Here is a 27,085-nt window from a genome sequence, read left to right on the forward strand (position 1 = left end):
ATAATAAGGGAGTAAAGTATTGGTATGTAAAATATTACAGGTGTGTCTTGTGAAAACCTGTTATATAGTCTCAGCTGTCACAGTCTTTTGGCTAAGATTAAATGAAGCTGCCAGTATTTTTTAATGTCACCTTTACATAATCACAAAGTATTTGCTTGCAGCACATTCTTAATATATACTGCAAATGTACAGTAAATCAGTTGCAGTTATGCAATCCACATTGAAAGTATATTGCTAAAATGAATTTTTTGGAGAGATGCAAGAAGGCCTACTGATACATTCGCTTGTAGGAAGGGCTGTTTCCTACAAGCGAAGGTGTTCCATGCAGACAGCCTGTTCAAATCCTTGACAGGCGACTGGCTGCACAAATCTCCATGCACCCTGAAGTTTACATCTATGCAAGTAATATCAGGTAAGAGCCTTGGTATTTAGTTCAATCTTATTTTATTGAATATATGCATATAAAGAAAAAGCAAAAAAAAAAGGATTTCTCAGGTTTCTGTGGTAGTGAGCCCTTGTAGAACGCTAACCTGGGGTTCCCCAGAGCGTGTCATCTAAGCCCCAGGCTGCTTCTTCACCAGAGCCCTTGATGGTGGTGATGGACTTGCAGCAACCTGGAACCAGGTCATGGCCCCCAGGTACGCCCAGCTGACGATACAGAGACCGTCTGCATGTGCAAATGTCAGGAGACAGAAGAAGATCCAGGAAAAACAACTTGAGGTCAGGGTGGGTGGCAGACAAGCAGAAACGGAAGATGAAGGCTACTTTCACACTGGGGCGCTTTTCAGGTGTTTTAGCTCTAAAAATAGTGCCTGTAAAGTGCCTGAAAAGCACCTCTCATACCATCCCAGTGTGAAAGTCCGAGTGCTTTCACACTGGGGCGGTGCGCTTGCAGGACGAGAAAAAAAGTCCTGCAAGCAGCATCTTTAGGGTGGTGCGGGAGCAGTGAATACATTGCTCCCAAAATGCCCTGCCCATTGAAATCAATGGACAGTGGTGCCGAAGCACCTTCAAAACGCTTTTCGGGCCCTTTTTTGGGGGTCAAAAGCAACCTTGCTCCCGTTTAGCGGTGCTTTACAGCGCCGGTAAAGCACCGCTAAAACGAGCAGTGCTTTACTGTGAGCGCGGGGCGGTCTTTAGTGTGAAAGTGGCCGAAATCAGGGTTGGTACACGGGAAGTCAGACACTGAATACATGAAACACTATCAAACAGGAGCTCAGAGACTTAGGAAGTTGCTCAGGCAACGTGGGCTGCATTGAGCATGTCTTATTTAGGGAAGCAAACTAGGAGGCGGCCAGGAAGTGATGGAAAAGAAGGAAATATAAACCCACAGTATAGCGGGCAACTCCCATAGGTGAGCACAGAAGCCAAACAACACATGTGAAAGCGATGCGCAAACTGCTGTCGCTATATAAATCCTGTATAATAATAATGTGAATAGAATCCAGGTCTAATAGAACAAAAGGAGGTAAGAATTACAAAGGCGGAAAACTGCAGGGTAAATCGTAACAGGATTATTAGGAATACAAAATGTACGCATCATCTCGTAACTTCAACATATGAGTACAAGAATGGTACGTACAATGCAAAGGAAACAAGCAGCGAGTAATGCAGTTCCATGGAAACAACTGCATAAAACAGTATTCAGGGCACCCTGGCTATAAAAACTTAAGGCATATGAGATACCATTAGAGAAAAGCTACATACCAACTAATGTTGCAAACTCAAAAAAGGAAAATATCAATTAGCTCTGTTAGTAACTATCTATGTATATGCTGAGCTGGAAGCGCCTGTTGTACAGAGAGGAGTCAAAAGTGCCAGTTGAGAACCCAGCATTCTCACATGGTATGGCAAAACTGTAGAGGTATATAAGGCAAGGAAGAGCCAGCTAAAAGAAAAAGAACAGTTATGAAAGAAGCAAAAGTTGGGAAGTACAGGGGATACCATCGAATAAGGATTTAAAGGAATTGTAAAGGCAGAAGGTTTTTTATCTTAATGCATTCTATGCATTAAGATAAAAAGCCTTCTATTTGCAGAAGCCCCCCTAATACTTACCTAAACCCATCTCTATCCAGCGATGTCCACAAGTGTCTTGGCTGTCCGAGAGTCTCCCTCCTGATTGGCTGAGACACAGCAGCGGCGCCATTGGCTCCCACTGCTATCAATCAAAGTTGGCTAGCCAATCAGGGTAGAGAGGGGCCGGGCCAGGCTGTGGCTTCGTGTCTGAATGGACACAGGGAGCTGTGACTCGGCTCGGGCGCCCCCATAGCAAGCTGCTTGCTGTGGGGGCACTTAACAGGAGGGAGGGACCAAGAGCACAGAAAAGTGACCCGAGAAGAGGAGGATCGGGACTGCTCTGTGCATATCCAAGGTAAGAATAACATGTTTGTTATTTTTATAGAAAAAAAAACAGACTTTACAATCACTTTAATTTTTTTTTCTTGCGCACTGCTAGCTATAGAGAGCTTGTGCGACAGGATGAACGCTTTCTCGCAATCTTCATTATTCAATGGGTTGCTAATTCCTTTTCCCATATGACTGTATAGGTTGGAGGGTGCGGATATGAAATGGAGGGCAGAATAGAGCAGATTTGAGTAATAATTCCTCAATGAGAGTGGGGCATGAAGTACATTTTTGTCTGTCAAGAATAGAATGAAGAAAGAAGGGCCAAGGACATGCTGATGGATACCAATGGGAAAGGAAGGATGATCAAACATTGGAGTCATGAAGCTTATATAGGTGGAAATACCTAATTTTAAGGTCAAACTCTCCCATATTCCAAGAGTCTGTTTTGTAAGAGTTAGAAGGGGACCTGTGTCTTTTCGCTTGTGGGGGGTTCATCGGGGAAGAGCCCTAGACATGTGTAGGATGCAAAAATTTGTTTTGTTTCATTTCAGATAAATTGGTTATGTTACTAATTTAATTTCCTAGATTCATTTTGGAATTAGTTTAGTTTAGTTTTGAGTATTCATTTTTTTATGAAATCCAAAAGTTCATAGCTGGTTGTTAAGTAGTGGGCTGGGAAGATGGCCACCGTATTGCCGCCAGCAATATAAAATAAAGGAAAAAAACAGTGTGGGGTCCCCCCCCATCCATAGCAGGCCCTTCAAGTCTGGTATGGATTTTAACTGCTTGCCGACCAGCCGCCGCAGTTTTACGACTTTACCTTATGTCGCTTCGCCTTTTTGCCACTAGGGGTGCGCGCGATGACCGCCGGGCACCCGCGATCGCTCGTGACAGACCGAGAACCGGGATCTGCACACACACAAACACACAAATCCCATTTTTTTCAGTGGAGAGGAGACAGGTTGTGCGTTCATACTAAGTATGAACTCTCTCTTCCCCTAGTCAGTCCCATCCCCCCCCCCCCCCCCCACAGTTAGAACACACCTAGGGAGCTCACATCGAACTTTTGTTGTCGGAAATTCCGATCGTCTGTACGCGGCATAAGAGTTGTGAAAATATGGAATAGACTCCCTCCAGAGGTGGTTCTGGCCAGCTCACTACATTGCTTTAAGAAAGGCCTGGATTCTTTCCTAAATGTACATAATATAATTGGGTACTGACATTTAAAGGTGAAAGTTGATCCAGGGTAAATCGGATTGCCTCTCGGTGGATCAGGAAGGAATTTTTTCCCCTGCTGTAGCAAATTGGATCATGCTTTGCTAGGGTTTTTCGCCTTCCTCTGGATCAACTGTGGGTATAGGATTGTGTATATGGGATTGTGTGATATTATTATTTATTTATTTATTTATTTTTATGGTTGAACTAGATGGACTCGTGCCTTTTTTCAACCTGACTAACTATGTAACTATGTAACTATGTTAACAAATGTGAATCCCATAAAAATTTACTGTGGAATGGAGTATTTTGCAATAAGGAGTAAGTCTTGCTTCATTACATGTTGATGGGATACTGTTTGGTTATGTGATATACTGTATATCACGTCAAGCCTTGTGGTTTTTATTCATCTGCTTGTTACATGAACTTTCCCTTTGCTTACTGTAAAATGAGAGATCAACCGGCTTTAAAACTGTAAGGTATACATGGTATGTAGTCTGAAAAGCATACCATGGCAATATCATTTAGCATACATATACATTTATAGAACAGTTCATAGAGGCAGCTGAAATGTTTCCATCCAAAAAGGGTGCCAAGTGAGAAGGTTTATGTGATGTAAAAGTAACATAATAATCATCAATTTATATGTGTTGAGATATTTTAGGAGTAGCTCCTGTTGATGCATGCATAGAGGTTATCTGAGGATATAGGGCAGAAGACAGAGGACGCGGCACCTGTTATGTACAGGAACACATGGTAAATTACAGGGATCTTGAAGATACAGTGCATCCAGAAGTATTCACAGAGCTTCACTTTTTACACATTTTGTTATGTTACCGCTATATTCCAAAATGGATTAAATTAATTATTTTCCTCAAAATTCAACAAACAATACCCTATAATGACAACATGAAAGAAATCTGTTTAAAATCTTTGTAAATTTATTATAAATAGAAAACAAAAAATATCACATGTACTTAAGTATTCACAGCCTTTGCTCAATACTTATTTGAAGCACCTTTGGCACCATTTACAGCCTCAAGTCTTTTTGAGGATGATGCTACAAGCTTGGCATGCCTATTTTTGGGTAGTTTCTCCCATTCTTCTTTGCAGGATCTCTCAAGCTCCATCAGGTTGGATGGGGATGCGTCGGTGCACAGCCATTTTCAGGACTCTCGAGAGATGTTCAATTGGGTTCAAGTCTGGGCTCTGGCTGGGCCACTCAAGGACATTCACAGAGTTGTTCCATAGCCAATACTTTGTTATCTTGGCTGTGTGCTTAGGGTCGTTGTCCTGTTGGAAGAGCTATCTTTGCCCCAGCCTGAAGTCCAGAGTTCTCTGGAGCAGGTTTTCATCAAGGATGTCTCTGTACATTGCTGCATTCATCTTTCCCTCGATCCTGACTACTCTCCCAGTTCCTGCCGCTGAAAAACATCCCCACAGCATGATGCTGCCACTACCATGTTTCACTGTAGGGATGGTATTGGCCAGGGGATGAGCGGTGCCTGTTTCCTCCAGACATGACGCTTGCCATTCAGGCCAAATAGTTCAATCTTTGTTTCATCAGACCAGAGAATTTTATTTCTCATGGTCTGAGAGTCCTTTAGGAGCATTTTGGTAAACACCAGGTGGGCTGTCATGTGCCTATTACTAAGGAGTGGCTTCCATTTGGCCACTCTACCATACAGGCCTGATTGGTGGGGTGCTGCAGAGATGGTTGTTCTTCTGAAAGTTTCTCCTCTCTCCACAGAGAAACGCTGGAGCTCTGTCAGAGTGACCATCTGGTTCTTGGTCACCTCCCTGAATAAAGCCCTTGTCCCCAATCACTTAGTTTGGCTGGACGGCTCGCTCTAGGAAGAGTCCTGGTGGTTCCAGACTTCTTCCATTTATGGATGATTGAGGCCACTGTGCTCATTGGGACTGTTAGGATTGAGTTCACCTGCTGGTGGTACTATCCTGTTCTGGGCTGTTTGCTGCAGCTCCAGTGTCCACTGCAGGTGTCTTCCAGGAGCCAGCAGGCAGTGGTAATCAGGCACATTAGTGTTCAGCTGCCAGGGGGCTAAATTCTGATCCCTTCCTTGCTACCAGTTTGCTCCTGATTGCCAGATCCAGCCTGCACTCCTCTACCTTGTTCTTGCCCCCCTCTGCCTAGCTCCTGCTTAAGTTCCCAGCCTTGATTTCCTCTACCACGCATTCCTGCATTCCCTGCACCCTTAGCAGTATATTGTATATATTTGTATTTTATTAGTAGTTAGGTTTATTAGTTATTCTGGTTCTTGTACATTGGGGGTTTGGTTTTTGTTTGTCTTTGGGGTTGTTCATGTTTGTTGTTTGCTGTGTTCATGGTTTTTGGTTTTCACTGTAAATAAATATCACCTTTAGTGCTGGTTCACACAAGTGCAACCCGACTTACAACGTGGCTATGCAAGGCGATCTGCACATGACTTCAGCGGTGACTTGCAAAATTACTTCTGTATAGAAGTCAATGCAAGTAGCCCTGAAGTCGTCCCAAAGTAGTACAGGAACCTTTTTCTAAGTCGGAGTGACTTGAGTCACTCCTATTAGAATGGTTCCATAGTACAGAACGGAGCGTGACTTGTCAGGCGGCTGTTGCTGTCAAGATAAATAAATCAGTGCTGCAGCTGAATGGCGTACCTGTAAACAAAAAAATGGTTAACAATAAAACACAGTAAACAGTAAAGTATAAAAGAATTACATACCTGAAAAGCAAACATGATAAAACATAGTAACAATAAAACATTGCATTGCAGAATACAGTAAAAAAGAGCAGAACAATAGAGAGAGAAGAGAGAGAGAGAGAACAATAAAACTACAACTATTTTTGTTTTTTTATTTTATATATTTTTTTTTTAACTTTTATTTTTAATGTATTTTTTTTACACTTTTATTTGTAACTGTAACGATTGTAGTGGTTGTAACGGTTGTAGTGGTTGTAACGATTGTAGTGGTTGTAACGGTTGTAGTGGTTGTAACTGTTCGGTTCCAGGTTCAGGTCTCTCAAAATGCGAGGGCATCTTTGGAGACCCTGTGAAAGTGTGTCCTAGTCTGTGCAGTGCTGTACCCTACGGTAATACTCGTGTGTGGTAGCATTTAAAACATTCACCAATGCAAAGACCAGGATAGTCAGGACAGGAGGGACAATAATAGCGGGTGTCACGCCTATATCCATGCTTTCTGCAGACATTTTCTTTGGGGGGCTTGTTGGGTAGGGGTACCAGGGAGGACATACAGAAAATGCCTCTCATTCAGCCGGCTTACTGCATTTGGATTGGGAAGTTGGGCCACAGCACCGTCTGGAAACAGAAGGGCTGTGATGATCTCTTCCTGGAATTTAAGGAAGGATCCAGTTCGTCCTGAAGCTTTGTATAGCATATAAGCATTCAGCAAAGCCAATTGAAATAAGTATACAGACACTTTTTTGTACCAGCGTCTGGCCTTACGGGCAATTAGGTATGGCGCCAACAACTGGTCGTTGGGGGTCCACCCCCCCATATTAAGGTTATATTCGTGGACACAGAGGGGTTTCTCCACAACACCCGTCGCTGTAAGAATTTGGACCGTCGTGTCTGCGTGAAGGGAGGACAATGCGAAAACATTCTGATTATCCCACCACTTCACAGTGAGCAAATTATTACACTTCAAGCAGGCTCTCTCCCCCAGTTAAGACGGGAATCTACAAGCTGCTGGGGTAAGCCCGGGAAGTTAGATCGTACAGTGCCACATGCGCCAATTCCATGATCAAACGAGTGACTAAAAAGTGGCATGCTCGTGTAATAATTATCCACATACAAGTGGTACCCCTTTCTGAAAAAGGGCGACACCAAGTCCCACACAATTTTACCAGCACTCCCTATGTAGTCTGGGCAGTTCTCCGGCTCTATGTGACTATCTCTTCCCTCATAAACCATAACGAGGGGCCGAATTTTGTAGAGCCGATCAAATCCAGGGTCACCCCGAGGACAACAGAGTTCATTGTCATTGAAGTGCATGAACCACAAGATCTGCTCGTATTGTGCCCTGGCTATGGAGGCAGAGAACAAGGGCATATGGTGAACTGGGTCAGTGGACCAATATGACCGCAACTCACTCTTTTTAGTTATGCCCATGAGGAGGGATAGGCCCAGAAAGGTCTTAAATTTGGAAACCGTAATAGATTTCTATTCTCTGGCAAGGGTCAACTGGGTATTAGCGGCGATGAATTGACCAGCATACAATTTGCTTTGGACCACAATAGATCTATAGAAATCTTCCCTGAAAAACAGCGAATAAAAATCAAATGACGTAAAATCAACTGTTTCCACCTGAATTCCGGGTTGGCCAGTGAATAGGGGAAGTACGGGTGCTGCAGGAGTGGTGGGCTCCCAATTAGGATTGGCAAATGCAGCAGGAAGGGCACTATGAGCTCGACAGGCCTGTCTTTGTCTTATTGGTGGCTTCTTGGTGAACTGCACTTATGGGACTCGCCACGTCACCACGTGATACTGCTGTGCTGGTTTGACTACGACCAGGGTGTACTAGGCCGCTGGTGCTTGCAAGTTCACCAGAAGGATGAGTGGCACTAGTATTGGCTCTCTGCTCCATACGAGAACCCTGCGGTTCTTGCACCTCAACAACAGCAGAAGAACGGGGTCGGGTACGCCTGACCTTGGCAGGGACCACAACTCCATCGTCAGAGCTATCTGTCAGGGTGCCACTGCTGTCTACAAGATCATATTCTGAGCCTGAATCTGACAGTTGGGTGACTTCCTCTTCACTATCTGTCATTCTCAGAAATTAGTAGGTCTCTTCACTAGTGTACCTTCGATTTGACATTTTGGACTCTAAATTTACTGGTACACTAGTGAGACTCACAGGAAAAAGAGCTCCTGACTGTCAGCGACTGATTCAAATGCTACCAAAAAAACTGTTAGCGTTCGCAGGGATCGGATCTGACTCTGCGAACGCTGCAGTTATGTGTGTTGTGTTTTTGTAAGTGACAGTGATCGACTGAAACTGCACTTGGGTGGGCTGGGCTGGGCTGGGTAGAGGGGCTAAACTCAGGTGCTAGCAGGTATCTGGGCTGATTCCGCTAACGCTGCATTTTTGGGAACCCTGAACTACTGGGGATGCTAATATAGTTTTGATCAGATCAAAGATATTGATCCGTTCAGACACTACTACTAAGGAAGGTGTATGGTGCGTGCGTGGGTGTTAGCGCTACTGGCACTAATCTGACGCTGCCTGGGGCGACACAGACCATGACTGACGCTAAAACCTATATCACCCGCCGGGTGATCAGGGGGTTAAATCTTTATTGGGTAATATACGGCAGGTGCCTTGACGCTATAAAAAACAAACTAACCAGCGTCACCCGTAACACTAATACGGTGATCACTGGTGACAGGGGGCGAAAGGGTTAACTAGGGGGCAATTAGGGGGTTAAAACCTTTGTTAGGTAATATATGGGGGTACCTGACACTATAAAAATCTGACGGTGAAACGAATCAATTAACTGGCTAACTAGCGTCACCCATGAGACAAATACAGCGATCAGAAAAAAGATTGATTAGTGACACTGGCGATGGGGTGAAAGGGTTAACTAGGGGCAATCAAGGGGTTAAACCCTTATTAGGGGGGTTTAGGGGGGTACCCTGGACCTAATGGGGTCTACTACTAACTGCCCTAACACTTATTACAGTCATAAATGACACCAATGCAGTGATCAGTGAAAAATCTGAAAACTGCAATTGGTGACACAGTGACAGGGAGCGAAGGGGTAAACTGGGGGGGGGTGATCGGGGGGTGATCGGGGGGTGGCAAGTGTACCTATGTGTACTGGTGTTAGTGTAGTGTTGTGCAACTCACGGTAAGACATCTTCTCTCCTCTCACTGGAATCGAAAATGACTCCATAAGGAGAGATGACATCACTTCCTCCTGTCTGTGTTTACACTTACACAGACAGGGGAAGGATTTAATTCGTTAGGACTGATCAGCAGGTCCAGGCCATAAAACATTGGCCGGGACCTGAGGACTGATCGGTAAATCGGCGTGTGGCGGTCGGCAACTGGTTAATAAAAGGATTTTTGGAAGTGCAGTCGTTCTGAATAATTTCCTTATGTTACATGTCTTTATAAACCCTGCTTTGTGCACTAGTCCAAATCATTTGGTGGAGGGGGGATTATGGTGTGGAGTTGTTTTTACGGTGTTGGGCTTGGCCCCTTAGTTCCAGTAAAGTGAACTCTTAAGATGTCAGCATACCAAGACATTTTGGACAATTTCATGCTTCCAACTTTGTGGGAACAGTTTGGGGATGGCCCCTTCCTGTTCCAACATGACTGCGCCCCAATGCACAAACAAGGTCCATAAAGACATGGATGAGCGAGTTTGGGGTGGAGGAACTTGACTGGCCTGCACAGAGTCCTGACTTCAACCCGATAGAACACCATTGGGGTTAATTAGAGTGGAGACTGCGAGCCAGGCCTTCTCCTCCCAAATCAGTGCCTGAATTCACAAATGTGCTTCTGGAAGCTTGGTCAATCATTCCCATAGACAATCATAAACCTTGTGGACAGCCTGCCCAGAATAGTTGAAGCTGTTATAGCAGCAAAGGGTGGGCCAACTCAATATTGAACCCTACGGACTAAGACTGGGATGTCATTAAAGTTCATTTGCGTGTCACGGCATGTGTCCCAATACTTTTGAAAATATAGTGTATAGTAAACATTCACATCAGTCCCTGCCCTCAAGGAGCTTACAATCTAAGGTCCCTAACTCACATTCAAAAATACACATATTAGGTTTACTTTAGATAGGAGCCAATTAACCTACCAATATGAGAGAGGTGTACCCGGAGAAAACCCACACAGGGACAGGGAGAACATGCAAACGCCAGGCAGGTAGTGCCGTGGTTGGGATTCAAACCCTAGTGCTGCCAGGCAGAAGTGCTAACCACTTAGCCACTGCGCTACCCAGGTCATTAGTCACTTTTAGCTGTTGTCCCATCCCAGGCATTTCGTTTTTTACTCTATGACTTTCCTTTAAAAAAATAAGCTGGAATTTACTAATACTTTACTTAAAGTGATAGTAAATTTCAGAATTTGACTCCAAAATCGAAGTACGGGCTATTAGAATTTAAGTTAAATATGTTGCTTCCCCCTCCTCATAAGCACATTGTCTACAGTTTGTAAAAGAGTTATATGTAAATATCTTTCTTTATCAGCTTCAGTGTAGTCATGTGATCTGTAATTTCCAGCTCCTCCGTGTCAGTGCAGCTGATGGAAGAGAGCACTGACAGTAGGGGGGCAATGGAAGCTGGCCTGCAGCCCTGCTGCAGGTTTGCAGTATCTACAGTTCCTGCTGCATCTTCGCCGCCCTTCCAGACTCCACTGCACATCGGCAACACTTGCAGTGTCTGCTGCACCTCAACTGCATCCACAGGCTCTGCCACATCTCTGTTGAGCCCCAGCTACCCCAACATGAACGCCTGAAGAAGGACCCCTCCTTCTGTAAACAGAAAAAGAGAAACGACTCAGAACTGTAATCTATTGTGACAGTGGCTTTAGGTGTGTAAACAGGCCATTTAATTTGTTATGATTTTTTCATAACTCCATCAATTCAGTCAGAGGAGGGTAGGTTGAAGGTGTATGCGGGGGATAGAGGGAGCATGATTATAAACAATCAAAAGAGGTTTGAAAAGACGTGATAGATCCACAATAATTTACTACATATGTTTGAGGCCCAGGTAACACGTTCCCTCTTACTCCTTTGTTTTAATTTCCCCTTGCTCTCCCCATCTTCTATGGACGACCCTACATTCTGGCAGAAAGGAGCCTCTAATCTAATTTTCCTTCTTTTTTCCTTTTGTGGAATGGAATATAAGACTATAAGGAGCACAAACTTTCTCTTCACAGCTAGTGTGCTGCTCCAGAAAGGTACACAAACAAGATGGTTTGATCTTAGAAAATAATATCCATAAGGACCAAGTCCAAAACATCGTAATGGAAATTGGAATGTTTATTGATAAATTATTGTTTACATTAGCATAACAGTTCCATTGATAAAAATACCAATAAAAATATTAAGATATAAAAGGAGCTTGGCAACGAAAACATGGCATTGTGCCATCACTGGCACATCCTTGTTTAGTTTTGTTGCTAATAGTTATGCAACAAAAGTGTTAGACACCTGTATGAGTGGAGGGCATTCTAAAAATGTATCTAGGGCTTCAATCATTAAATCATGGCTAGTAATGGTTAGAACTGAATGCTTTGCATATCATCAACCCTAAAAAATACACTCCTAATAAATGAGCTTCTAATAAATGGTGTGGTGCTCTATTTTTCTATTGAATACAATACAAACCTAAGAGGGATATTAACCCTTACTATCTCTAACAGACTAGACGAACTAGAATGTTTGAGATGCAGCTGTGCTTTGACCGTTTAGATCTCTAAAGCACTTATATATGAAAGAAAAGCATCTTCTTTATCTCCTCTTGGTTGTTGTGACACCACTTAGGGAAGAGGAAATTCAAGCTGCAAGTTTAGTGTAGAAGGTATGAGGAATGGGATGGAGAAAGGTCTTATTTGCTTGAGCTGGGTCTATTCTGCAGCATGCACTGGTAGGCCAACTGTGTTTGGAATAGTGGGGGAAAGGGAGGGGGTCTTTTAATTTATGTGCAGTATGTTAGTCCTCTGTTGTATTCACTGCACATCTACCTACCATTGGATCAATGTTTCTTATTGTGCACAGGCATATGAGCATAATCCTTGCTCAAAAATTTGACTAAGTATTCCATAAGAAAGATTAGTCACATTCAGACTTTTTAGAGTGGCATAAAGCATGCCTTAAGCTTACTTCCACCCTCTGTTTTGTTTCCTGTAGGTACCTGTTTCTTCCTTAGCAAAAAGTGGCAATCCATTAGGGTGCATGGCAGCACAAATGAGTGACATGCTCCTGAAATCAGGGCATGCAGATCCTGAAAAATAAAAGCCATTAAAGTTTTATTTTTGTCTGCTTTGTCCCAGTGGGAGATTTACCTTCACGTCCTGTTTTGGAGGCAGAACAGGAAGTGAGAGGAAATCCCTGCACATTTAGGGAATCTCTTGGGGCCCCCCAGGTCACCAGAACTAGTGTCCCCATTGGAAGATTTCCCCTCAATTACTTTTCTGTGGACAACCCAAGATATTGGATTTTTTTTACTTTCACTTTCAATGATAATGGTAAAAAGAACAAACAGAGAGGTTGAATCTCCCAAATGGGGACACAGACAGCAATAAAAAGCTGACAGATGTTTTAATCCATCCCCACGCTATCCAAAACTAAAAAAAAAGTTTTGCCTTTAGTTACACTTTAAAGGGGTTGTAAACCATTGCCATTTTTCACCTTAATGCATTCTATGCATTATGGTGAAAAACATTTTTTAATGCAGCAGTGCCCCCGAGCCCCCCTTATACTTACCTGAGCCCCGAAATTTCCGTGACAGGAACGAGCACACCAGCTCCAGCCGATGTCTCGTGTCCTGATTGGATAGATTGATAGAAGCGCAGCCATTGGCTCCTGCTGCTGTCAATCAACTCCAATGACGCAGAATGCCGGGAGGCGGGGCCGAGTCCGGCATTCATGTCTATGGACGCAAATATTGGACTCGGGAGTGCGCCCGCAAGGTAACCCCCTCCGCAGAGCGTTTCTCCTAGGGGGTTATCTGATGTGGGGAGGAGCCGCAAGTGCCGCCGGGGGACCCCAGAAGACAAGGTTCGGGGCCACTGTGCAAAACGAGCTGCAGAGTGGAGGTAAGTATGAAATTGTTGTTATTTAAAAAAAAAAAAAAACTAACCCTTACAATCACTTTAAGCATGTCTTCAAAGTGTAAAGGAAATATTGGATACTCTTATCTTCATTTAGGAACCATACACTACTATTTTCCATGGATTTTGATGCGAGGAGCTGGTGGCCTCCTCTGAATTAGTAGCCCTCATTTCTGGCAAGCTGCTCTATGTACCCCTTGGTGACGGTGCCACGTTGTAAAGACACAGTGGTGCACCTATTGATTGGCTCTATTGTCACCACCTGCCAGTATGTGTGAGCATTGCGCTCCCCTCCATTGGAATACAAATCACAGCTTAGCAGGCTGAGATCCCATTTTTCAGCTGCTCCCCAGTGCCCCACACACAATATGATTGAGCATGATTGCACTGCAGGAGAGGATATCCTCTCTCCCTGGCTACTGCAGTGCTGCACACACATTACCACTGCCAGTGTGTCTGTGCTCCTCCTCTTCCACTCTTTCCTTACCAGACAGTAACATGTCCTCAGTCCTGATTCACTAAGAGTCCCTGTCACCTTAGTTTGTTTCCAATGTCTGCAGAGTGGGAGCCGGGAGGCGGGGCACTTGGAGCAAGTTACATCCTCCTCCTCTGCCAGAGCCTGTGCTTGCACTTGATTGGTTGCTGGGATGCCAGGCGGTCCTAGCAACCAATAATTTTCACAGCAGTGGACACTGGGCAGTGGTGGGCAGCAGTGGCCAGTGGCGGTGCTGCTGTGCCAGAGGGAATTTTTCGCGGCTGGGCCTATATTAAGGTAGGGGCCTGCAGCTGCAGTTCCAATAGCCCCTAGTGTTAATCTGGCCCTGAAAGGGGTGACACAATTGCAGTCGGATATCACTTCCTACTTGATGGTGTCACCCCTCTGGTGCGTATCACCCAGGTGTGGCCCCCCTGCACCCTCATAGCGACGCCAATACAACACTCGCACTGAGCTCCTACCAACTGTCACAGGGTGAGAGGTTTATATAATGTGCAAGGTGTGACAAATAGCCAGGGTTTTTCTTCTCTTGTGATGGTGGTATCTAACTGGGTAAAAACAGTTGGGTATTGGCAGGAAAGGTGGGATAATGGACCAATGAGCTGTTTATAATCTGAATAATTTACAATATGTCAGCAGTTAACACAGTGCCTTGAAAAAGTATTTATACCCCTTGATATTTTCCACATTTTGTCATGTTACAACCAAAAATGTAAATGTATTTTATTGGGTTTTTATGTGATAGACCAACTCAAAGTGGTACATAATTGTGAAGTGGAAGGAAAATGATAAATGGTTTTCAAAATTTTTTACTAATAAATATCTGAAAAGTGTGGCGTGCATTTGTTTTCAGCCCCCTTTACTCTGATACCCCTAACTAAAATCTAGTGGAACCAATTGCCTTCAGAAGTCACCTAATTAGTAAATAGAGACCACCTGTGTGTAATTTATTCTCATTATAAATACAGCCTTTTTGTGAAGCCCTCAGAGGTTTGTTAGAGAACCTTAGTGAACAAATAGCATCATGAAGGCCAAGGAACACACCAGACAGGTCAGGGATAAAGTTGTGGAAAAGTTTAAAGCAGGGTTAGGTTATAAAAAAAATATAAACAAAAAAAGGAGACAATTCACCCTGCCACAATTCTCCTATCTCAGGGCTTAGGGATATTAGGTATATGAAGATGGAGATATATTAAACAGCAGTGATTTAACCTGATGTCAACAAATTACAAAATGAGATGTCTCTCAGCAGCCACTTAACAAAAAACAAACTTTAAATAAACAGATGTGTAACTAATCACTCTATGTGAACCATTAACCCATCAAAGTGGCGCTGTTCTCAGTCACAAACAATGACTGATAAATAAATGTCTTTGTAAAGTGCAAGCAAGAAAATGCAGGCAAAAAAATTCCAGCAAAGACATATAAAAAGGAACTTGGTCTGAAGTCTCCAGCTGAATGTAACGAATAATGCCGCGTACACACGGTCGGACTTTTCGTCTACAAAAGTCCGACAGCCTGTCCGACATACTTCCGACGTACCTTCGGCGGACTTGCGGCAGACTTTCTTACGAACGGACTTGCCTACACACGACCACACAAAAGTACGACAGCCTAGTACGCGGTAACGTACACCAAATCCGACGAGACTATAAAACGGAAGTTCAATAGCCCGTACGACACCCTTTGGGCTCCTTCTGCTAATCTCGTGTTTATCTCGTGTTAGTAGAAGTTTGGTGAGAGACGATTCGCGCTTGTGAGACTCGTATTTTTCAGTTCGTTTTAACTGTTGTTCAGTCTGTGCTTGTGAGGTTTGTATCTGCTTTTCAGTGCGTTTGGTCAGTTGGCATTGAGAAATCTTTGTTTTATTGGCCGCTCGTTCCTGATTTTCAGGTCGTTCTTCACAGGCCTTGCTGTTCTTCAGTGCGTTCTGTTTAGTGCGTTCTGACCAGCCGACCGTTTTGAAACCATGTTACCTGTACGTACTCGTCGTCGAGCTCGTGCATTGTATGTGCTTGGTGCTGTAGTTTATTCTTCAGCCCAAGACCAGTCCATGAACAGGGCGAGGAGGAGTTCATGGACCAAGAATTGGTTGCTTCAGCGTGACCAGTTCTGTCACATGCCTTTGCTCCGTGAGATCCGTGAGAATAATCCTGAGGATTTCAGGAACTTTCTCCGGATGACGGACCCCGTTTTTGACCGTTTGTTGGCTTTGCTGACCCCCTATATCAGCAGGCAGGATACCTGCATGAGGCAAGCCATCACTCCGGAGCAGAGGCTGGTCGCTACCTTGCGGTATTTGGCCACAGGGAGAAGCCTGCAGGACCTTAAGTTCTCGACAGGCATCTCCCCCCAGGCTCTGGGGATCATTATCCCAGAGACCTGTTCTGCCATCATCCAGGTCCTGCAGAAGGACTATATTAAGGTAAGATATTTTTCTTTTATTAGCATCACATGTTCTTTTATGTAATCTTTGATAATGTAATGTATTTCTTGCTTCAAACACTACTTACCATCATTGCAATATAGTGTGAATGTCCCCTTTTTATCCTCACACATGCTGGATTTTTTTCCTGTTATTTTTTGTCATGCATGTATATTTTCCTTCAATAACCTCCCCAGCATGAAGTGATGGGAACATATCCACCTAGTCTACTCATTTTGAATGTATTTTGTTTGAGTGTATTTAGTGTGCTTATAATTAGCAATTAGCTAGATTTCCCAACCCCCCCCCCCACCACCACCACCTAAACTCACTCCAAATAGTGTGCTGCTAAATAGCAATTATCTAGATTTCACAACCCCCCCCCCACCCTCGTAAAAATTAGCTTGAATGTTCTGTGGTGTTGATTTGTCTAAAGCAAATATATGTTGCACTTTGCAAAATGCATGTGCACTCTACAGGTGCATTTGTTCCAGTGCTTTAGTAAATGAGCAGAAGCTCTGCTGATTTCCATCATCAAATCATATGCAAGCCTCAAAGTGTTTTCATTAATTGCCCTTGCATGTGATTGTGTACTCCTTGCAACATGAATGCCTTTTTACATTACCTCATTTACTGTAAGCTGGTTAGCAACTGCACCTGCAGAGTGCGACAACTGCAGTCTTGTAGCCTTTTTAGTCCCTAAATTCCTGCGTGTCCTAAAAGTAATCTTTTTTAGGGATTTCACAACCCCCTAAAATGTAATCAATGTTCCATCAGAGGGGGTGAGCAATCTGATAAGTGTGCCTTTCCATATTAGTTATTCCAGAAGAATTAAATTATTGAATGTTATACTGATGCTGGGGAATAATGTTTTTAATTGTCTAATTTTCTTGCAATGTTAGCTTCCAAATTAATTGATTTTGGTTTTCTTGTTTGATTCCCCAGTTTCCTTCAACGCCACAGGAATGGCAGACTGTGGCATCCCATTTTGCCAGCCGTTGGGACTTTCCCAATTGTGGAGGGGCTATAGATGGGAAACATGTCCACATTGTGCCACCACCCCATTCGGGGTCATACTATTTTAATTATAAGGGGTTCCACAGTATTGTTTTAATGGCGGTGGTGTCGGCACACTATGATTTTTTATATGTGGACGTGGGGAAGAATGGCCGGATGTCGGATGGAGGAGTATTTGCCCAGACGGAGTTCTGCCAGCGTCTCCAGAGTGGTGGCCTGGGATTGCCACCTGATGCGGATAACGTGGAAGGACTCCCCTTTGTCTTCATTGCCGATGAAGCCTTCGCTCTCAGCAAGCACCTCATGAGGCCATTCCCCCAAAGAACCCTCACCCCGGAGAGGAGGGTTTTTAATTTCCGGCTGGCCAGAGCTAGAAGAGTGGTTGAGAATGCGTTTGGAATTCTGGCCAGCCGGTTCCGCCTGTTTCAAACAGCCATTAATTTGGCGGAATACAAACTTAATTTTATCATTTTATCGTGCTGCATTCTGCACAACTTTTTAAACAAACATTCTCAGAATTATATAGGCACAGTTGGGCCTGAGGCCGGACAAATAGATGCCAACCTTACGGGCCTGGATACTGTCCGTACTGGCTTGGCCCCCCAAAGTGCCCGTCAAGTTAGACAGCAATATGTTAATTATTTTATGGGTAGGGGGGCCATTGCAATGGGCCAGGATATTTAATTTTTTACAATAAAAAAAATATTGATGAAATCTTGCATTATATTTATTGCTTGCCTTTCTTTTGGGCTGTCTCCTAGGTTATGGTTGAGCAGTTGTAGTGCCAACTGTATTTTAATTTTAAATGTCTAAATAAGCTCCATTGCCACTGTAAACAACTTTTTTACAATTATAACCAAACTGATACTGAGCCTTGAAATAACAAACCACACATTTATTTAATTCCTATAAGGAGATGTTTTTATTAATGGTTGTTATGCATTCAGTTCTGCATTTAGTATAAAATGTTCATAGACAAAAATATAATGATATCTTAATAATGTAGAAAAATATAATTATATTTAAATATTTCTACCTAATCCACAAAAAAATATTTTTGGCTTTTTGATTTTCGCAAACAGGCTTTTTTTTTTTTTTTTTTTTTGGTTTTTTAAAATCAAGTTTTTTTGTTTTTTTTTGGTTTTTTAAAATCAAGTTTTTTTTATTTTTTTTGTTTTTTTGAAAATCAAGTTTTGTTATTTTTTTTGTTTTTTTAAAATCAAGTTTTTTTTTTTTTTTTTGTTTTTTTAAAATCAAGTTTTTTTTTTTTTTTTTGTTTTTTGGAAAATCAAGTTTTGTTATTTTTTTTGGTTTTTTAAAATCAAGTTTTATTTTTTTTGGTTTTTTAAAATCAAGTTTTTTTTTTTTTTTTTTGGTTTTTTAAAATCAAGTTTTTTTATTTTTTTTGTTTTTTTGAAAATCAAGTTTTGTTATTTTTTTTGTTTTTTTAAAATCAAGTTTTTGTTTTTTTTTTGTTTTTTTAAAATCAAGTTTTTTTTTTTTTTTTTGTTTTTTGGAAAATCAAGTTTTGTTATTTTTTTTGGTTTTTTAAAATCAAGTTTTATTTTTTTTGTTTTTTTAAAATCAAGTTTTTTTTTTTTTTTTTGGTTTTTGAGAAAATCAAGTTTTATTTTTTTGTGGATTTTTTATGTATTTTCGAGAAACAGCCCTCCTTTTTTAAATTAGGTTAAACAGCCATTTATGTTCAGCCAAAAAAATAAAGAAAAGGCCCAGAATGGGGTCAGCAAAACAGGAAATGAAGGACATGATTGATGTTTTGGGGTTTCAAAAAGGGCATTTAGATTCGACCCAAAACATCAATCATGTCCTTCATTTCTTGCTGCATACGATCCAGCCGATTACGCATTTCATCCATGTCCTTATTGGGCACTTTCTGAGGTGAAATAGTCACTTCTTGTACCTAAAATGGAATGAAACCAAAAAATGTCTTTAGAAATATGCACACATACATAGTTTACCTTACCATAATAAAGCTGTTGTCTCAGACACTGACCTGGTGGGGTGCCCATGTAGCATAATTCCTCCACATCCTCGGGGGTGGCGCTGTTGCTTGAATCAAGCACAACAAGATCCCCTAAAATAGAGTCGAAAAATTACATTAAACAAAAGGCAGCCATGCATAGATTACCGTAAGCTGGTGTGTCAGACACTCACCTGGTGGGGTGCCCATGTCGCCCACCTCTCCTTCCTCCACATCCTCAGTGGGGCTTGGGCTGATTTCCCAATCATGTTTGGCTTGGGGTGGACTGTCTTCTTTTTGGCTGAGTGATTTTTCCCCTATGTGAAACAAAAAATTATTTAATCTACTTAGCACACAGATATTTTAGTACATAGTAATTTTCCAACATTTGTAGTGAAGTGGTTTGTGTAGAGTTCCTATTTTACTTCAATATTTAAAATTATAAAGACATATCGGATAGATAGATATCTAGATATCAATATCTCAAAATATAGTTAATAATCTTTTGATCTCTCTCTCTCTCTCTCTCTCTCTCTCTATATCTGGAACAAAATCTATAAATATCTAACTAAATGTAAAGAAAAAAAAAAAGATAACTTAAAATATTCAAAAAGAATGTTTTACATTTCTATATCTATCTATCTACCTATCTCTATATTTCTCTCTCTCTCTCTCTCTCTCTCTCTCTCTCTCTCTCTCTCTCTATATATATATCTCTCTCTATATATATCTCTCTATATCTATATATATCTCTCTATATCTATATATATATCTCTATATTTAGATATATATATAGATATATATATCTATATATATATATATATATCTTTATCTATCTATATCTATATATCTATATAATAGATATAGATATATATATATATATATATATATATATAGATAGATATATCTATATATCTATATAGATATATATATCTATATAGATATATAGATATATATATCTATATAGATATATAGATATATATATCTATATAGATATATAGATATATATATCTATATATCTATATCTATATAGATATATATATCTATATAGATATATATATATAGATATATATATCTATATAGATAGATAGATCTATCTATAGATATGTAACGAAGTTTATTAAAAGATCGTTTAAAACGATGAACAAAAAAATCGTATAGGAAGGAAAAGCACATGGAGCAGTATACAAGGTAATAAACACAAGAGAAAAACACGACAAGTACTTACTTTTTTTAAGAACTTTCCGGATACGTCTGTATTGATCCGGCTCCCTGAGTTTCAGGTCAGACCATCTTTTTCGAAGTTGATCCTTGGAGCGCTGGACCCCAAAAGATGCCTGCAAAGTGTCCACGACCTTCGCCATTATTTTGGCCTTGCGCAAATTTGGCCGTGCGTACGGCCCATACTTCCCATCATAGTCGTCTTTGTGAAGAATGGCCACCATCTCCACCATCTCTTTAAAACTCATATTAGAGGCCTTAAATCTAGGCCTCACAGATTTTGTTGACGTTCCAGCCTCCGGGCTGTCTCCACTACCTGAGGTCGTCAACATGTCAGGTGTCTCCGCCATTATTTACTCCACTACGCGCCGTAACAAAAAATGGGCGGAGAACATGAGTTAAAATCGAACGTCAGGGGCGGGCGACGCAGGCGGAGTTTCACACATGCGTAGTATGTAAAGAGGGGCCTTGCGCACGTGTCGTACGTACGTTCTGTGCGTCGAATTAGGGGGCGGAGAACATGAGTTAATTTCGAACGTCAGGGGCGGGCGACGCAGGCGGAGTTTCACACATGCGTAGTATGTAAAGAGGGCCCTTGCGCACGTGTCGTACGTACGTTCTGTGCGTCGAATTAGGGGGCGGAGAACATGAGTTAATTTCGAACGTCAGGGGCGGGCGACGCAGGCGGAGTTTCACACATGCGTAGTGTGAAAAGAGGGCCCTTGCGCACGTGTCGTACGTACGTTCTGTGCGTAGGTGATAGTGGACCAGGACGTTACAAAACAAAGGTAATTTTAGATATATTTTTTTTTGGGTTTTATGGTCATGACTTTGTAGCAAGCGGCCTATATGGCTTGATAGATTGATGAGGCCTACATAGGGAGAAGATGATGAGGGGTTAGCAGAAACCTATAATAAAAGTGTTTTTTGTCTTGTGACTTCATCTTTTCCAGATATAATGAATCCCCTATTTAAGGATCCAGAGTTCCTTACAGCTTTTATTTCGAAATATCGAGAGATGAGGAATTTGTAGGAGGTGAAACACCCTTAGTATTATGCAAAGCATGTGAGGAAGTCAACGCTGGAGAGACTTCTGTCCTTTGTCCAGGCGACCATCCCGGAAGCAACAATGGAGACATTGCTCAAGAAAATTGGGGTCTTGAGGAACATGTATAAGAGGGAGCATAAGAAGATCCAGGAATCAAGGAGATCAGGAGCATCAGCAGATGATGTTTATGTACCCAGGCTGTGGTACTACAATCAACTCCGTTTTCTGGATGACCAGAATGAAGCCAGGCCATCACTTTCAACCCTTCCCTCCACCCTTCCCTCCACCCTTCCCTCCACCCGAGCAGAGGCTGATGAGGAGCAAGCTGGGTCTTCCATCCTGGATGAACCAGATATGACCATCTGGAGTCAGGTAAATTATTTTAACAAATATTTACTGTACTAATATTAATGATGTTAACTGGATGTTATAATTGTCTAAAATAATTTTGCACTCAAAATTGTGTATACATATCAATTGACAGTAGTGGCTAAATATGTTTGGCACCTGCTTGAAATAATTAGGGTGTCTGATTAGACTCTTTTATTAAAGAGATGTATTCACATTGAATTTGCTATTCATGAGAAGCAAACTGTGTGTCATTGATGAACCCAAAAAAATATACTAAAACTATTGTCCTTTTTTTATACACAGGATGAGTCCATCCAGGAGGAATGTGGGGAAAGTGGCAGGCAGGAGGAGACCGGGCCCATGGACAGCCTGGAGGAGGCCGGATTCACCATCATCCTGGAGGAGGCTGGGCCCAGTGTCAGGCAGGAGGTGGCTGCTCCCAGTGAGGTGGCTGCTCCCAGTGAGGTGGCTGGGCCAAGTGAGGTGGCTGGGCCAAGTGAGGTGGCTGGGCCCAGTAGGAGCCTGACCGAATCCCAAGTGCCTCCCCTCCACCTTCCCAAAAAAAGGGCCAGGAAGGGGATGGTCACACAGGACGCATCCCTGCGCCTCATGCAAGAGGCCACCCGTTTTTTAAGGAGCCCCCCCGAAGCGGAAGAATCCTATGGCTGCTACTTAGCCAGCAGGCTTCTTCAGATGGATTGGGAGCAGCGCCTCATTTGTGAGCACCTATTTGGGGAAACAATCCATAAGGGGCTGCAGGGCACGCTAACACAAAACACCCAACTACATGAGGCAGCCCCCCCTCCTCCTCCTCCTCCTCCTCCTCCTCCTCCTCCTCCTGCCACAACTGAAACACCACAGCCACAGCCTCCAAAGAAGGCTACAGGGAAGGCTGCAGGGCAGCGTGGAGGAAAGGCTGCAGGGAAGAGAAGAAAGTGATGACCTGGGTTCAGTCTGGTCTGACAGAAGACGCAGGCTGTTGTAGGACCACAGTCTGGGGACATCTAGATCATCTGCTGGTGCTGTTGATCTCTGGGATTCTTGGACCAGATTGTGCTCCCTCTTATATGGACTCCTCAAGATCCCAATTTTCTTATACACCGACTTTTTCCAGCGTTGACTTCCTCTTTATTTTATTTTGACCATGAATAAATGGATCTTTTTTGAGTTTAGCAAAAGACTTTATGTGTTTTCTTTTAAATCATTGATTTTACACACAATGTTAAATTAACAAGGGACAACAATCTCATTGAGTTTGAAAAAAACACACCAAAAATACATTACTAATGTTAATAATGTTCAAGTGGTAAGTCTTGAGAATAAAAAAATTTACATAACCAAAAACGGTGCTTTGGGTTAACTTTATCTAAAAACTAAAAAATAATCACTATAAAAAAAAAATAGAATAATGGGTTCTTTGTGGTAACTTTACAAACCTAAAAAAAAAAAAAAAAAAGGGGAAAAAGTATTATTAGTATGGAAACATTGTTTTTAAAATACATACTATATCATTCATGAGATCAAAGAGAAAAAGAATCCAGAAATCAGTTTGGGAGAACTCTGATTATGAACAGCAAAACACCTTCGTTCTTTAGAGCATTCGTAAAGAAGAAATAAAATGCGCTGCATTCAACGATCACAGATTTGGCAGCGTGATGAATGTGCTACCTACAATACGAACACTAGTTTTACTAGACCGAGTGCTTCCGTTTAGTTTTTGCTTATGAGCATGCGTCGTTTTTTTGTCCGTTGGACTAGCATACAGACGAGCGGACTTCGGGGTCCGTCGTAGTTACGACGTAAAGATTTGAAGCATGTTTCAAATCTAAAGTCCGTCGGATTTGAGGCTAAAAAAGTCCGTTGAAAGTCCGGAGAAGCCCACACACGATCGGATTACCAGCCAGCTTTAGTCCGTCAGCGTCCGTTGGACTTTTGTAGACGTAAAGTCCGACCGTGTGTACGCGGCATAAGAGTAGCAGATCTGATGAGTGCACCTTTCACCATCTGTTAAGACACCCCGTGCTGCACACACCCCCGCAAGGGGTTCTAACTCACCGGAACCAAAAGGTTAATAGGTCTTGGGTAATATCCTCACTCTGATTACTCCTGAGGTCCTCCAGGGTGGGTAGTCAAAGTACAGCACCAATGTCCACCTGCTGTGCGATGTTCAGAAGTCTCCGGGCATTTCTCCCGCCCTCCCTTTGTCGTCCTTGTTCTTCTCTCTGTATGGAGTGGAGTGTCTCCTGTGTCGGGGTTACCTCCTCTCCATAGGGTTGTATGGAGGACTATTCTCCTTTAACGTGGGCACTCTCACCTGAGGGGAGAGTGCAGGTGTCAGGTGACAGTGTCCACCTTTAAGGAGAATAGTCCTCCATACAACCCTATGGAGAGGAAGTAACCCCGACACAGGAGACACTACACTCCATACAGAGAGAAGAACAAGGACATCAAGGGAGGGCAGGAGAAATGCCTGGAGACTTCTGAACATCGCACAGCAGGTGGACATTGGTGCTGTACTTTGACTACCCACCCTGGAGGACCTCAGGAGTAATCAGAGTGAGGATATTACCCAAGACCTATTAACCTTTTGGTTCCGGTGAGTTAGAACCCCTTGCGGGGGTGTGTGCAGCACGGGGTGTCTTAACAGATGGTGAAAGGTGCACTCATCAGATCTGCTACTCTTATTCGTTACATTCAGCTGGAGATTTCAGACCAAGTTTTCCTTTTTATGTGTCTTTGCTGGAATTTTTTTGCCTACATTTTCTTGCTTGCACTTTACAAAGACATTTATTTATCAGTCATTGTTTGTGACTGAGAACAGCGCCGCTTTGATGGGTTAATGGTTCACATAGAGTGATTATTTACACATCTGTTTATATAAAAAAATATCCCAAGCTTTGCATATCTCAAGGAGCACTATTTCATCCATCATCCGAAAATGGAAAGAGTATGGCAAAACCGCAAACCTACCAAGACATGGCCGTCCACCTAAACTGACAGGCTGGGCAAGGAGAGCATTCATCAGAGAAGCAGCCAAGAGGCTTCCACTCTGGAAGAGCTGCAGAGACCCACAGCTCAGGTGGGAGAATCTGATCACAGGACAACTATTAGTTGTGCACTCCATAGATCTGGCCTTTATGGAAGAGTGGCAAGAAGAAAGCCATAAGAAGTCCTGTTTGCAGTTTGTGAGAAGCCATATGGGGGACACAGCAAGCATGTGGAAGAAGGATCTCTGCTCAGTTAAGACCAAAATTGAACTATATGTGGCAGAAAACTAACACTGCACATCACCCTGAACACACCATCCTCACCGTGAAACATGGTGGTGGAAACATCATGCTGTGGTATGCTTTTTTCCAGCAGGGACAGGGAAGCTGGTCAGAGTTGATGAGAAGATGGATGGAGCAAAATACAGGGCAATCACAAAACCTGTTATGCCACGTACACACGAGCAGACTTTCCGTCAGAGTAGACTCTAACGGTCTTTCCGATGGAGTTCCGCTGAAATGGACTTGCCTACACACGATCACACCAAAGTCCAATTGTTTAGAACGTGATGACGTACTATGGGACTAGAAAAAGGAAGTTCAATAGCCAGTAGCCAATAACTGCCCTTGCGTCGTTTTTGGTCCTTCGGACTAGCATACAGACGAACGGTTTTCTCGATAGGAACTGAGTCCGTCAGAAAGATGTGAAACATGTTCTATTTCTAGGTCCATCAAAATTTTCGATAGAAAAGGTCTGATGAAGCCCACACACGATCGGAATGTCCGACGGAATGATTCCATCAGACCTTTTCTGCCGGAAAGTCCGGTCGTGTGTACGCGGCATTAGAGTCTGCAAAAGACTTGAGACTGGGGCGGAGGTTCACCTTCCAGCAGGACAACGACCCGAAAACATACAGCCAGAGCTACAATGGAATGGATTAGATCAAAACAAAGCATATTCATGTGTTATGCCGCGTACACACGGTCGGACTTTTCGTCTACAAAAGTCCGACAGCCTGTCCGACAGACTTCCGGCGGATTTTCGGCGGACTTGCAGCAGACTTTCTAACGAACGGACTTGCCTACACACGACCACACAAAAGTCCGACGGATTCGTACGTGATGACCTACACCGGACTAAAATAAGGAAGTTCATAGCCAGTAGCCAATAGCTGCCCTAGCATGGGTTTTTGTCCGTCGGACTAGCACACAGACGAGCGGATTTCGGGGTCCGTCGTAGTTACGACGTAAAGATTTGAAGCATGTTTCAAATCTAAAGTCCGTCGGATTTGAGGCTGAAAAAGTCTGCTGAAAGTCCGGAGAAGCCCACACACGATCGGATTACCAGCCAGCTTTAGTCCGTCGGCGTCCGTTGGACTTTTGTAGACGAAAAGTCCGACCGTGTGTACGCGGCATAAGAATGGCCCAGTCAAAGTCCAGACCTAAATCTAATTGTGAATCTGTGGCATGAATTGAAAATTGCTGTTCACAGACACTTTTCAGATATTTATTTGTAAAAAAATTTGAAAACATAAAATCCCAATAAAATACATTTACGTCTTTGGTTTTAATATGACAAAATGTGGAAAGTTTCAAGGGGTGTGAATACTTTTTCAAGGCACTGTAAATGCATTGTTTAAGGAAAGGATTGTTTAAAGTGGTATATTGTATACCTTAAAGTGTAAGCATTTCCTTCTTGTAGATATTTGCTTCATTTTCCATTATAAGAGGAAGGGTTTTGTTGTGAAGGCTTCCTCCACCTTTGCCACTGCAGTCTGATGTAAAATACCAACAGTATTTCAAGTGCTGCGTTTCCCCGGAAAGAGAACTTCCTATTTCATAAGTTAACTCATAACAAAATTATAGAAACATTACAACTAGCAAGTAATCAGCAATATCTTTTTGGTATATGATTCACCATCTATGATATCACTGTAGATGAAAAGAAAGTAATGGCCCGGAGCATAGGTGAAACTGGGAGGAGGGCCAGCATGACTGGGGTGGGCAATGAGGCGGAGTGGAGAATGAGGGTAGAAAAATAAAAAAAGAGGCATCTGCTTAGGATTGGTGGGCCTGGAGTTGGGGGGTGTTACCAAGATAAACTGTGGGGGGTGGCAACCTGGCAGTGGTCAGTTGGAGCACGGGTCAAGAAGGAGAAGAAAGTTTTTCCTTTTGCTCCTTGAGGTAAAAA

The sequence above is a fragment of the Aquarana catesbeiana genome, linkage group LG08 (genome assembly GCF_042186555.1).
Source record: "Aquarana catesbeiana isolate 2022-GZ linkage group LG08, ASM4218655v1, whole genome shotgun sequence".
Lineage (NCBI taxonomy): Eukaryota > Metazoa > Chordata > Amphibia > Anura > Ranidae > Aquarana > Aquarana catesbeiana.